This window comes from Lepeophtheirus salmonis, chromosome 13 (genome assembly GCF_016086655.4).
Source record: "Lepeophtheirus salmonis chromosome 13, UVic_Lsal_1.4, whole genome shotgun sequence".
Lineage (NCBI taxonomy): Eukaryota > Metazoa > Arthropoda > Copepoda > Siphonostomatoida > Caligidae > Lepeophtheirus > Lepeophtheirus salmonis.
This window is the reverse complement of record NC_052143.2, coordinates 9,726,727-9,741,079: the sequence shown is the minus strand read 5'-3', so window position 1 is coordinate 9,741,079 and position 14,353 is coordinate 9,726,727. Positions and strand designations below refer to the sequence as shown.

Sequence of the window (14,353 nt, the reverse complement as noted above, 5' to 3'; positions counted from 1 at the left end):
TCTAAAAGGTACTAATAAATGTTAAAAGATAAACGATATTTGCCATTAAAGAAAAGTTATATACCTATACAATATTTTTCCCCGCCTCTTTTAATGCTTCTTTAGAAATTCTTCGAGTTTACATATAATATTATATTATACAAGGGAAAGTGTAATATTTTACACAGTAACTATAAATCTAAAATAGAGTATTTAAGTATTTGGGTACTAAATACGTGCATGTAGTGTTGTGGCGGATCCAGTTCTGCCTTAGGAGTCATCCATAAGACTTTCGATCCTTCGGACTGTTAGTAGTAGAACTGATTAAAAAACAAAGTTGAGAATCGTCATGAAGGATTAAACTTTATTAGTTTTCGGACTGATATGCAGGCTGAACTAGATGGGACTGTAGTCTTCAGTCCTACCTATATAGGACCCGACACAACACTACTACGTTCATGTATCAAAACTATTTTATGACAATGGCTCAAACTACTATGAACTTTTTCAACCTGCAAATAAAAAGTAGCACAGATGTCCTTATATTTTACTGTTCATAATGACAAACAGATAAAACTAAATGAAACTTAATTTTAGTATGGATTATTACACAAACATCAAGCCAAATCAAACTTTCATTTGTATCTCTGTGAAGTATTTAACATTGTAAAGAATGAGATAAATTAATTTATTTCCATTAGACTTTTGAGGTAAAGCAAATTTGAGTCAAATTTATGTCTTTCAAGCTCATATATATATATAAAGACAAGTCACAAATCACATTCGATCCACCTCATCCCAAATACTAAGGGGTCCTTACTTCATAAATCATGTCTTTGTTCATTAGAAATATGATGTAGTCAAAGTGAAAGATATTTTCGAGTAGACTTTAAGCATGAATGTTCGCTCTGATGGCCTAGAAAACAATGGAACTACTTATCTATCGATTTAATTGTACATATAAGATATATTGTATAAAAAATTATAGTAAGTGGGGTAAAAATTGGAGCTGAATAAATATTTACCATTACTTTAAGGAAGCTTTACTTAAGGAGATGTTCTTCAAAATCCAGCCCCATGAATCGTGAAATTCACAATTTTACAACTTTTCAATTATTCTTTTGATTTGATTTACTTTGCATACAAATTAAAGTAGGGGCAAATACTCAATGACACTTATCAAAGTCCACGTCGAATGGAGCTTGTATCTACGGAGTCTGACTGACTATAATTTTGATGAATTTGAGTAATTATTAGAAATAATTCATTATCGTCTAATTATAATGAATGCATAACTATAAATTAATACTATCGTACCATGTCTTTTATTCGATTTTTTTTTTCTCAACCAAATTCTTGTCATGGTTCTGGATCAAACATCCAGATATTATACATTTCAGTCAAAAGCCATCAAATTCATAAATTAAGTCCAAGTTATGTGGCTTGAGTGTCCACCTCTGATATCTAATCTATTTATTAATTATACTTTAAGAACCCAAACATTTGATATATTTATATTTCTGGATATAAAATTGTAAATAACATATTTAAATCTTCTATTCTCTCTAGTAGTCATCAATTTTAGTCGTAACTAACTGATCAGTTGTTGTTTTCAAAATAAGGTCGTACAATAAACCGGTCTGTGACAAAATAAAACGTTTGAGGAATTGATTCTTTTAATAAGATGTGTCCAAAATAGTTTTTATATGTATATATCTAGTAACCCAGTATAAGTTGCTTAGCCAAAAAATAATGACTGTATGCATTGGCAAGGTAGATATGTAGACATACATATACGTACTTTTCTTTATTCATATACAAGGTATAAAAAATGTGTCCAGGAACATAACTTCCTTTATTCAAAAGGCAATAAAATTAGTTATATAGATCAGAAAAGTTTTATTTTTGTTTCAGATAGTACAGATTTAAAGTTAAAATTTTAGAATATATAAGATAAGTGACGTGCTCTATTGTCTCTATACTGAATAAACATAACTTTGATATTTTAACACCAGGTGATTTTTCTTTTTCTTTTTTTTTGTGTCACTTTAAATACCTTTTCATTAATAGGTTTTTAAGGGATAGTTATTTTTACAAAAAGATGCAAATTTAAATCGACATCATATCTTTAAATACAGCTGTGGAGGATTAAGTATTGAATTATTGGCGATTTTTCAAAGGTCTTAAAAATGTTGGGTTTTCTAGAATAAATCTGGTTCTAATTACTTGATTTGAATAAATCACTATAATTTAAAACTCTTGCATAGCAACAGATCTGATAGTATTAATCCTTATCTGTTGAGTTATTTGAGTTTAAAGAATTTTACAAATTTTAAAAATGAATTGTAAAAAATTGCATATTTAACATAAAAATTTTCATATTCAAACTGATTTTCATAAATCGTACCTATAAAAATGGCTAAATTGCAATTAATTTAATTTATTATATATTCTTTCTAATGATTTCTTTTTTTGCAATACATATTTATACTTTCAATGAATACTGCAAATTAAAAAAAAATTATTGAAATAAATTGAAAAACATTTTTTTTTTTTGCATATTAGAAATTGAAGCGGATTTTCATAAATTGCAAATCAAAAAAACTCAAGAATGATAGCTAAATTGGAATGAGATAAAACATTCAGAAATTAATTTTTTTTTGATAAAAAAATTCAAATCATTCAATCAGCATCAAAAAATTATTTTTATAATTAAAACTTTTTGGCAAAAAAAAAAATTTTTTTTCAAAAAATTATATTTTTTTGGAAAAAAAAATTCAAAAGTTCATAGTTAAAATTTCAAAAATCCAGAGCTGTTTCCAAAAAATTAATTTGTTAGCAAAAATAAATTTCTAAAATTGAATTTAAAATATTAATTTTTTTCAAATAATTTCCAAATATCCAGAAAAAATTTCAAATTTCTAATATAAATTTTTTGGAAATAAAAATTTTCTATTAAGAATAAAAAATTCCTTTATTTTTTCATTGGGAAAGGCTACAATTACTCCTGTCATGCTAAAGTTTGTCAACCTATTCGAATCCTCTACTCTATATCCATTGATGAGAAATCAAAAATGATGAAAATGTTTACAACCATTCCTTTTTGAGATTTCCTCTTCTCACATATGTTTACAGTCTACCGGTTTTTTCCACACATATTTTTATTAAGTTCACATTGAAGTGATTGAAATGAATAGTAACAAAAATAAATATAATTTAAGTTACATTATAAAATTGAAATAAAAAAAGAATTGAATGTCCATATAAGTTTAAAAAAATTGAAAATCTCGCTCTTTTTGTAATTGCAATCTGAAAAGAGTTTTTAGATTTTCCAAAACTATTATCATTATTTTTTTATTCTTAAAAAGCGAAAAATAAGTATAATTAATCACTCATGCGTGAAAGACAAAAAGTCACACTGAGGATCAGTTGGAGAGTCATAATTGTAAGTTCCTGTTGGAATAGGTGTAGAATTGAGGATCAACATCATTGTAAATCCTATCTACAGGATTTTTTATTCATATGCCTACAAAATGACATGATGGGAAAATACAGACAGACAAACCTTGCTTTAATAATGTAGATTACTTTTTCTATCGTGAGACAGATTTCCTTGGGATTGAAGTAATGAATCAATATGGAAATGCATTTACCTTTGCATGTATCTAGTTATAAAAATGACAACTCATTGAATAATGCATCTGTTCATGCCTCTTTGATCATGAAATCCCACCTTCAGTTTCCTCATAGAAACTCAAACAGGGTCTACAATTCAATATAATACAAATATCAATAGGACATTACATATGTACATACATATAAATGTCAAGAATTATTACGTGCTAAACTATCTACCTTTGTTATCAAATACCATTATGAAGGATCTTATGAAAAGATACACCAATGCCCAAATTTCTGCGAAATCCATTTCTGATACCATCTTTATGATCAATTCCGATTCCTGATTTTGTAAGAAAATAATTACATAAAAAAATAACAAAATGATTTACTTTTTTAATGTTTAACTTTTTATTAACTAGGGCTAGTCAAGAAAATACAAGAATATATCAATCATAATTATGATTATAATTAATTTGAAATTATAATTATTTAAAAAGTTAATTCCACTCCGTGTTCGGAAGTGAATTAATTACTGGTAGGCTCCCATATATTGCCCGTTCTACTAAATGGTCTTTCATTTTCAATGAATAAAGGTGCCTAGGATAAGTGTTTAAAAGCAGGAAAAAATTATCATCTCTATTGAATAATGAATACGAATCTGTATCAATTAAAATTAAATTAAATTTTATACAAGAATTTGTGATTCTAAATACCTTTTGCTCTTCGAAAAAATTTGAGGATACATTTTTTATCTGTATGGATTTTTAAAAAAAAAAAAAACCTCATATCCTGCCCTAATTGACTCAGACTAGGTAAACACGGAGATTTGAAAATTGGAGATCTTATCTCCCATTTACTACATAAAAACATAAGAAAATCGTTTTTCAGAGAGAAAAATTGCTCAAACCTCGCGACAAATGTGTGAGACTTCACAGCCGTGATGTTAAAAACTACAGATGCAAAGGATCATTTATTTGATCTTTTCTAACATAATTTCTCTTAGGGTATCAGTCTTAGAGAGCCATATCCAATACATTAAAAGAGGTATTTACAGGGGTCTCAAGATTTAATTTATTTAATGATATTTGTGAATTCAAAAGATTTTTATTTATTCAGATTTGAATATTATTATTATAGATTTTTCAACTCCTGTAATGTTATTGATCAATCGTTATTAACTTTGACTTCTGTCTATATAGTTCTTTTACGGTAGAACATAGCTCTGAATCCCAAAAAATGTATTTTTTAAAGGCTCTAAAGGCAAAGCTCGGATCTTTCAAAGGTTTTAAAGATAATATTCGCAACAACAATAATACACGTGATTTCAGACCAAGGCCATGGCATTAACTATTTTTGTATTCAAGTAATTTTATCCTGGATCCTTTATTACTTATTTGGCAAACGGAAGGTAAGTAATAGACGACATCATGGCATTACTTAGGTAGGCTCTTTGCAATATTCGATTTCCGATTCATTGATTTTTTTTCTTTTTTCCCTGAACTTAGCGACCTATTAATAATATTCCTCACTAGAGAGTGGGGGAGACTCCCCCCCCCTGTCACTCCACCACTACCTCCAGTTCCTACTGCTATGTGTTTATTGATTTAGTCACCGAAATAGGGATATTTTAGGATGGATCAAGGTAGTGTATTAATAATTGTTAAATGGGAGGTTTTTTTAAGATTCCAGCATCTAATATTTATAGTTTTTATAGTAATTAAGTGTAATTACTACTTCATTTATGTATAAATATATATACACTAGGTTTAATTAGTGCAAGCTACAATGAACTAAAATTTTACCTATCTACATAATATATTAATGAGCCTTGAACCCGTAATGTCCTATGCAACATTTCCTTTATACCTATTTGTATAGTTTAGATCAGGGGTAGGCAACTTTTGAGACATGGAGTGCATACTTTAACATTTCTAATCAATGAGTGTGCCACTATCAAAAATAATGTTAATATACATACACAAATTACAGGATTATGTTCTAATTTGTGTGTGTCAGTTAATATCCATCCCAGTGGAAGCAGTGGCACGCCTGCCATAGGTTGCCGACCCCTGGTTTAGATTAATGTACATATAGCTCACGTCGTCATTTTTATTTCATCTCCCAAACTTGCCTTGGAAAAGAAACAGAAAAATGCCCTAAAATAGTGGATAGCTAACTAATTCTATGGAACTATTATTCAACGATTGCAGGAAATTGTTCGTAGTTTAACGAAAGCTAATTCGAATTCAATAAAGATAAGTGGAAAGAATGAGAAAATAGACAGCTGAATACAAAACGCAGTGTCAGTTTTTATGCTAATGGCATAATGCAATGATAGTTTCTTTAAAAAAAATTAAGGAAATATATTTTCTATATGGTTGCGCTTAGGTAATAAAAACAAAATCCCAGGGATTGACATTTAGATAGGTAATAAATCAAGCTCTACATTTGGAGATCCCAAAACATATTATTAAAATAACATTATTTTTTCCTTTCATACAAATAAAAAAACCGTTGCTGTTTCTTCACACATTACCACATCAAGTCATATCTCAGAGAGCGAAGCACTTGGACAATGAGTCACCGTTTTTATTTGGATTATGTGGGCTTTGAAATATGATTGATGACACAATTATTTGCTTAAGACGCTTCACGACGTCAACTAATATCATTAATATATATACACATCAGAAAACATTGCTGATAGTTAAGTTCAGCTTTCTATTAGATACGCTTTGCTTATCATAACTATGGTTATAGTTTGTTATAAAATGCAAATCGATGTTATTTAAAATCGATTACAAACAGATCTTTGACGGAAGTTACTCGTCATCCAAGGTATCATTGCACAATGAATCATTACAAAATAGATTATGGTTTCCTTCTAAATGAGGATGATTTATTTCTGAGAAAGAGACGCATTTACATATATATATATATTAAGACATGGTGAAGTGAGAATGATAAGTGAGTTAAAAGGTTTAGTGATTAAATGATGTATCAAGGATAATTTTCATTTTGTTAAAATAAAAAGCGATCAATCGAATAGCGAACAAACACTTTATTTAAAAATAAATGGATTTAAAAAAAAAATTATTTAAAAAGAATTAAATAATATACCTTCCTTCAAGGGGAGTTCCTTGTCATTTTGGATTGCAAAATACCATGTATACCTTTAAAAATATGAATACATATTTGATATAAATTAAGAAGGAAGCGCTCCCATTATAATAATTATTTAACATTCATTGATATATTTTTTTCAAGGACATGCAAATATATGAAACTAGATTCAACTATGTACAATGACTATGAGCTTTGTTTAGTTAGTCGTTAGTCAGAATGTTATCTTTATTTTATCACGCAACCTTTCTTCAGAAAATAAAGAGGGGGAAAGGCCGAAATCACTTGGTAGTTAGCCCATTCTTCCCGACTGTGGGGTATTCATTCAAAAATTGTTCACGGCTAAATACAGCTAATTTTATTACAAGCAATAAGTGTTTAGAACACTGATTAGAAGGAAAGCAGAAACATAACCAAATGATAACAAAATACACTCTATATATTTGTTTTTGTGAGTTAAAGCTGTGTATTATTATTCAAAATGAAATCTATTTATATAAAGTATGGTTTTTTATGTATATCAGAAATGGATATCATCTCAAGTTCTTTGTTTATGCGAGTAATTTAAATAGAAGATTTATGGATCTAGCTATAAAATGACCTTTAACAGATAGGATAGAATGTGTATAATTATGTATCACTCAAAGGAATATACATATATAAACATTTAATATATTCGTGAATGTGCTATTTGTGCCTTGTACTCATTCTTGCAAAATTATTTCGCAATCATTCAACCAAAATAAAAAAATGTATTATTTTTGCATCATTGATTATATTGATTTTTTTTTTTTACAAAAAAAATATTCCTAAGACTTCATAATTATGTATGAGTCTGGTCCAAATTCCTTTTTTTATTAAAACTATAAGAGTTGAAATGACGTAGTTACTAATTACGTCATTTTAGCTCATTTATCATAACCTTTTTCAAAGAGACGAGGTATTTTTTTATCCTAAATGCTTATATATTATAGGTTTAAGTACTACTAAAATAAAAGTTAAGTCATTTATAAGTCTAATTCACAAATTTCAAACGTGCTCTATAGTCTATGGAATCACAATTCCCCAACATCTCTCAATTCTAAATTATTATGTTTGTTAGAGTATAACCACTAGCCATGCTAGTTCATTATTTTGTCTAGTGAATAGTCAATGTCATTAGAGTAAAGAGTAACGTTGCAGGTAGAAATTGCTATATTGTTGTTCCTCGGTTACGAGTACATAAATTATGTGTAGAAACTTAGGAATATATTAGATATAGATAGACTTTGATCCATTTTATTTAATGTTCATCTTGTTAAATATCTTATATTGAAGGTATTTTATTTATACCTGGCACAATTATTTACTACATATAACTAACAACCACCTATAGCTACAAATTATATTTATATTTATAAATACTGGAGTTGATGTTGGGCATTTTATCAGCCTGGCTATGAGTGAAGAAAATAAAAAGATAGCTAACGTAGTAAGGCTGAAGGACCGACTAATCGTTCCTTATGACAGATGAATATACAAAAACACCGGACCGATTAGAAAAAAGACTGTAAGGGGGCGGAGGGAGGCTGATTAGTAGTGATGTCGAAATAATGCATAAAAATAGAGATAAAAATGCAGAAAAAGGCCAAAAATGCAAATAAATCTTGTAAAATAAGATGTATTCTGGTAAAAAACAAATATAGAATTAAAATATCTCAATCAAGCAGCTCCTTGTTGCATTGAATTATCATCTAGTACTGCTAGGCATTGTCTTCTTAGAGTACTTCTCCTCATAGTCTTTGAACTATGATATTAGCAGAGACCAAGGAAAAAATTATGAAAAATTAAATTTTCAAGGCCTTTACTAGGTCAGTATTGAAGCGTCATCCCTTTTTTCGTTGTAAGGGATGACGTTGATCACCTTCAGTGTAGCTTTGTCTTCCTTGTTTGATTAAATCTACATTCTTTTTGTGCTTGACACACTGTCCATGCTGTTTTAGAACACGCTTTCTGTTGGCTTTAGTGGTAAGGTCGTAAAACTTGCATAGTAAATACTGTGTTTCGGGCACATAAGTAGAAATCTTGATGTCACTAAGCTCCTTAATGAGCATTGGGGGATCCACTATATAAGGCATGGTCAATTTAAAAAGAAGATCTTTCACTTCGAATCAATGTAAATATATATAAATCCATTTATATTTATAGAGAAAAAAAATTAATTGTAAAAAATCTTAATAGCTTTGGTGGCAAGATGGATATAATATATTTTTGAATATCCAAGTACTCTTACCTTTATTATTCATGGCGCCAATGGATTCATCTTTTCTTCTTCTTCTTCTTCTCTTCTTCCTCCAATACTCACAATCAATCCTTCATTTACTCTAATAACTGAATATTTTTTTACCTAAAAATAGCCGGAAAAATATAAACACAGGTCGAAAATGCAAAAAAAAAATGCAAATAAGAGCCCAAAATACAAATAAATCTTATTTGCTTAGTTTGGACATCACTACTGACTAGTAATGTAGTTCTCGGACCGATCCAATACTATTTCGTATACGTTTAAATCCATCAAATATATAGATAAATGAAGTGTAATGTGCATAATTCATAAAATCAGGGTAGGGGTGAAAATCTGTCCATAGATTGACACCGGAAAAAGTCTGTATACAGTCTGAACCAAAATATCTGTCGAAATCAGCCTTGAAAAAATTATTTAAGACCGAACCGAAAAAAACAAATTTGCTATTGGACCGAGTCTCAACACTAGTAAATAAGTAGTGTTCATCTCAATTCTCAATCGTACCTATATTGTAAATTGAAAGGTCAATGTGCAAACGTATCGTTTCAAACTTGTTATTTTATTAAAGTACCTGAAACAAGAATTTAAAGGATACTTTGCTTCAAGAAGTGAATGTTGGATGATTGTAAAAGGTTATCTGCATTAAAGATTTGATAGAATGAAAAAATGATCAGTCATTGAGTATTAGCTTTTTGGTTTTGTTTCTTTTTTGATTGATAAGGTAGCATTTTATGTATTCTTCTTGAAACAAAATAAAGAAAAAATGGGCGTAGCAAATCAAAAGGTTATAATTATTATATTAAATGGATTTTAAACTATATTTCTATATAAGATTATTTGAAATTAACCAATTTTACAAAGGTTTTGAAATGCATCATATATTAAAGGTATTCATTATTATTCCTGTCTGTTTGCCAGATGATTTATTAAATTTTAGGATACCTTTTATATTAAAAAGTATAGAAGATTATCACTGACGTCATAAATGAGGGCTAAAAGAAATCTTATTTTTACTCCATGAAACGTAGACATTTACAATAAATCTTGTTGAAACTTCATCAAATGCATCATAGAATAAATAAAGAATTAATACCTTTACTAAATACTACTAGATGCTAATGATAAAAGGGATATTTATTTAAATCAAATAAATATGCACCGGAAATCCATTTGTACAATTAATATGTTCTATTTTGGATCTATTTGGAACAAGAAAGGTAGAATAATTACATAAAGATACTTTATTATTTTCATTGTAATAGTTAATTTTTATAACCAACATGCAAATAAGATTATATAACGATATAATAACATATTTTTAATACATTTTAGGGTCATATATATAATAGAACAATGCAATGGGGGAGGGGGGATATATTTTTGATTTATTGTAAGGTTTAATTCCTAATATTTGTTGGTTTCATTTTGAGATTGAATAATTCAATACTGTTTTAATAATAGTTTGAAAACCACTGCACTACCAGGAGAGTTGATTTATTTTTTTCTAAATTTCGTTGTTCTTCCTTCAATTCTTGGCGGTTTGAACTGGATTTGGCTATTTTAAAAATTATCGCATGTTGTTTTTTTTTCAAATTTTTAATTCAAATTAATAATTAAAAATACGCTTATAAATACTATCTTTGATTATATCTCATTAGCGATCTACATTATAAATCAACTAATATAGAAAACATTTATCAATACTTACAATAGAGAGGCAATAAAGATCCTTAGATGCTAAATATAATATATATATATATATATCTATAAATAATTTAATTTAAAGTCAGTGTTGATATATTCGTGATAGTACAAGTCTCAAAGGATTTTCCAATTTTTGATTGAAATATGGTGATGCATTTTATTTTAGGTATTTCTCAGTGGGGTGGAAAAGGGTTGAAGAAATGCCAAGAACCAATATTATTACATATTTTAGTAAGAGGTTCGGGGTTTGAAAGTCAATTCTGAAAAAATACTTGTCGAATGAAAATGAGATGCAAAATATTCGGATCAGGATCATTATCAGAATCATTACTTATCTCTTTAATTTTTTTTTCCTTCTAACTTAAAATCTATTGTAAAAAGAAGGACAAAAGAGGTCGAAAGACCGAGTTTTTTACTCGCTAATGAGATTTTCTTAGTAATTGTCCAGCCACAAACAAACAATATAATAATCAAAATAAATAATGATAAAACAACAGATGGGACTTTAAATTTATTCGTTAGATACCACCGTTTTGTTAGAACAGACCATGTTAGTTGGGAAATTGACTGTATTTCGTTTTGTCCTTACAAAAAATGCATACTTTAAAAAGTAGACCACGTGGTTAACTTTATTGTGTCACAAAACCTTTACTCACAAAAGAAACCGAAAACAAGACCCCAAACCAGTTTATAGTTAACCAATTCTTCCCGACTATGGAATTATTATTCAATTATTGTTGGCAGCTTCATAGGAACTAATACTAATTCAACCAATCAACGTTCAGTACACTGATTAGGAGCGGGGGGGGGGACAGATACGCCTACAGCTGACAAAGACATACAAAGAAAGGATAATAGAAATACAAGGTTAGACCATCATGTAATCAGGCCTGCTAGAATTTTCAATCTGATGTATTAAACCGACTGCTGGGGAAGATGGGCAGATTTTGACAAAACATGCAACCACACATCTACTATGACGTCAATATTAAAAGCGTGGTGGAAGTCAAACATTAGTCGTACACGCGTTATGGTATAACCTTGTATTTCTATTCAATTCAAAACAAAGTATTTGTTTTAGTATCAGCGAGGTAACACCGTGATACACTGTACCATCATTATTCATCCTTTTGATTCACAGTGGTTAGTACCTCGTTATCTTTGCGGTATCACACAACCTTTGCATTGAAAAAAAACAGATAAAAGTCCCAAAATCAGTTGGTAATTAGCCAATTTTGAGCCACTTCCCCCAACTATGGAATTATTGTGAAATAAATATTACGAATTGCTCACAGCTCAACAAAAGTATATTTTTATTCAATTAATCAACGTTCAAAACACTGATTAAGGGAAAAGAAACAGAAACATCCACAGCTGACAACAGAGTTAGGAACGTTTCACTTGTGTTAGATTCAAATACATCATGATACTTTAAAATAACATAACTTGAATAATACTTCAAAGAAAAACGAATACAAAAAATGTTCTTGAGCGAAACAGACATGAAAGTGCGTTAGTGAGGCCATATAAAAATTAACTCTTATGGATAATTATTCTTTTTAAAAAGGACCAAAAATCAAATTAATTGATCTAAACATCTATATAGAAAATGAGGACAAAGGTTTGATTGCACTAAACATTGCATTTTAAAAAAGAGGGTTTTTTTTTAAATTCATGAATTAATTCATTGATGTGTATGTTGATTTTTTAGTGGTCCATGTGCGTTTGAAGTGAGGGTTTATGCAGCAAAAAACAGAAAAGATGAATATTTATGGCAGTATCCACATACCTACAATTCGTTCTTCGTCTTATTCTTTGTATGATAGTATGTGGTAGAAGAACATCAACTTTTGCACGCTTCACTTCTCAGCTTCATAGAACAAAAATTGTAACAATCCGTCAGAAAAAAACATAAAGAATTGCGCAGCATACTCAAATTACACACGCGATTCTTCATATGAAAAAAAATATTTTTATTTTTAATTTGTTAAATGTGTGTTTGTATTTTGTTCTTTGAAAATAACTTTTGAATGCTTGGTCAATCCAAATACAATGTATAATGGATATTATGTTTTTGACATTGATATTTATGTATGTAGATTGTAGGTCATGGAACCCTTATCGTTGTACGTAGGACGCTGAAATTTTGCATAAGATCGGGGTTAGGGATGTATACTATACATAAAAAAGTGACGGGGTTTCAAAAAACAACTATATGAATAACTACGTTTTCTAAATTTATTCAAAATCAAAAAAAGAAATGGGCAAAAAAAGAAATCGGTGAAAATCGCAATTTCGTTTTTTTTTAAAGCCCAAAAAATTAACTTTCAATGAAATATTAGATTCGTAAATTAAATAAAGTTTGTAGAAATTTGTCTGGAGATTCCTTTGCATATAAATTTAACAAATAAAAATAGATTAATTTTTTCCTGGCTTCTTCCTTTTACTTTTATTAAATAAAATGTATATGTGTGTATATTAATACTTAAAAAAATATATTTTAACGACTTTAAATTAATAATTGAATTTTTTTATTATTTATAAAACTATAAAATATTAGAATAAGATCTGTTTATAATGTATATGAAATAAATATTTCAAAAAAATGATGTTTAACTCAAATATTTGTCCTTTTCTGAATATTTTTTCATTTTTTTTCTTTTTTTATCAAACATCAATTTTCATTGTTTAAGAAGAAATATCAAAAAACAATGCATTTTGTACATAAAATGTAATACACTTCAATATCCATTCTAAAGTATTTTCAATTTTCGGAACATTTTAATTCATAATTTTTGTAATATTTGCAAAAATGAAACAGTGATCGATGGTTATTTTTCGACAATACTATTATACATAATTTTGTTTTGTTTTTGCAAGTACGAAAAAGAGATTGGTAGGTTTGTATTTCTTTTTACAATGCTATTTTCTACGTTTTTGCAAAAATTTGTAAAAAATGTCTTTTTTTTTTGCACTTTTCCTTGCAAATTTCCATTTGGCAATTTTTTCCCAAAAATAAAAGATGGACTTCTCATCTAGACAATTTTTGTATCCATTATGTTGATATGTTATTTGAAGTTTATAACCAAAAAAAAAAATTATTATTTGTAATAATTGAAGTGAGTATTTGAGAGGTTGCTGTGATGAGATTTGGTGGATTACCTTACTTAACTGGATTGATATAGTGTAATAACTATATGTAGTATATAGTATAGTCAATTTCCCATTCTCTGTTATTATCAGAGTAAGATAATTATAATTATCAGGATCTTTCTCGACACTAACGACACATTCATATTACAATTATTAGTATATGGAGTATATGGAAGTATTTTCTGAATAATTTTCCAAATTTTTTTCCCCATTGTCCATATGATTTCCCGCTCCCTCCTTGGCCCGAGCAACCCTTTTCTAATACATGTATATTAGATACTAATATGAAGATCAGACTAGTCTTTGTACAGTCCTAGATATGTCCAAAATGGTTTTATTCTTTTTATTGTTCAAAAGGACTATCTTCCACCACTGTCAAATCCAAGCTGGATCCCTTGAACACGGGACAAACAGAACTGAGATCTCAATATGGTACGACTTTTTGAATAGAGTATTCATTATTAACGTTGGAACTGGAAAGAGTACTTT

At 28.6% G+C, this 14,353-nt stretch overlaps 1 protein-coding gene across 2 annotated transcripts in view; it reads right to left on the bottom strand.

The window, feature by feature from the left end:
- Positions 1-12,592, bottom strand: part of LOC121127944 (SET and MYND domain-containing protein 4) — a 44,842-nt gene extending 32,250 nt beyond the window's left edge. The window contains exon 1 of one of the 2 annotated variants that reach the window (XM_071892726.1): positions 12,501-12,592. The gene's annotated coding sequence lies outside the window, so the exon portion shown is untranslated. The remainder of the gene's footprint in view (positions 1-12,500) is intronic. The other variant, XM_071892724.1, reaches the window with a different exon arrangement.
- Positions 12,593-14,353: the final 1,761 nt, after the last annotated feature.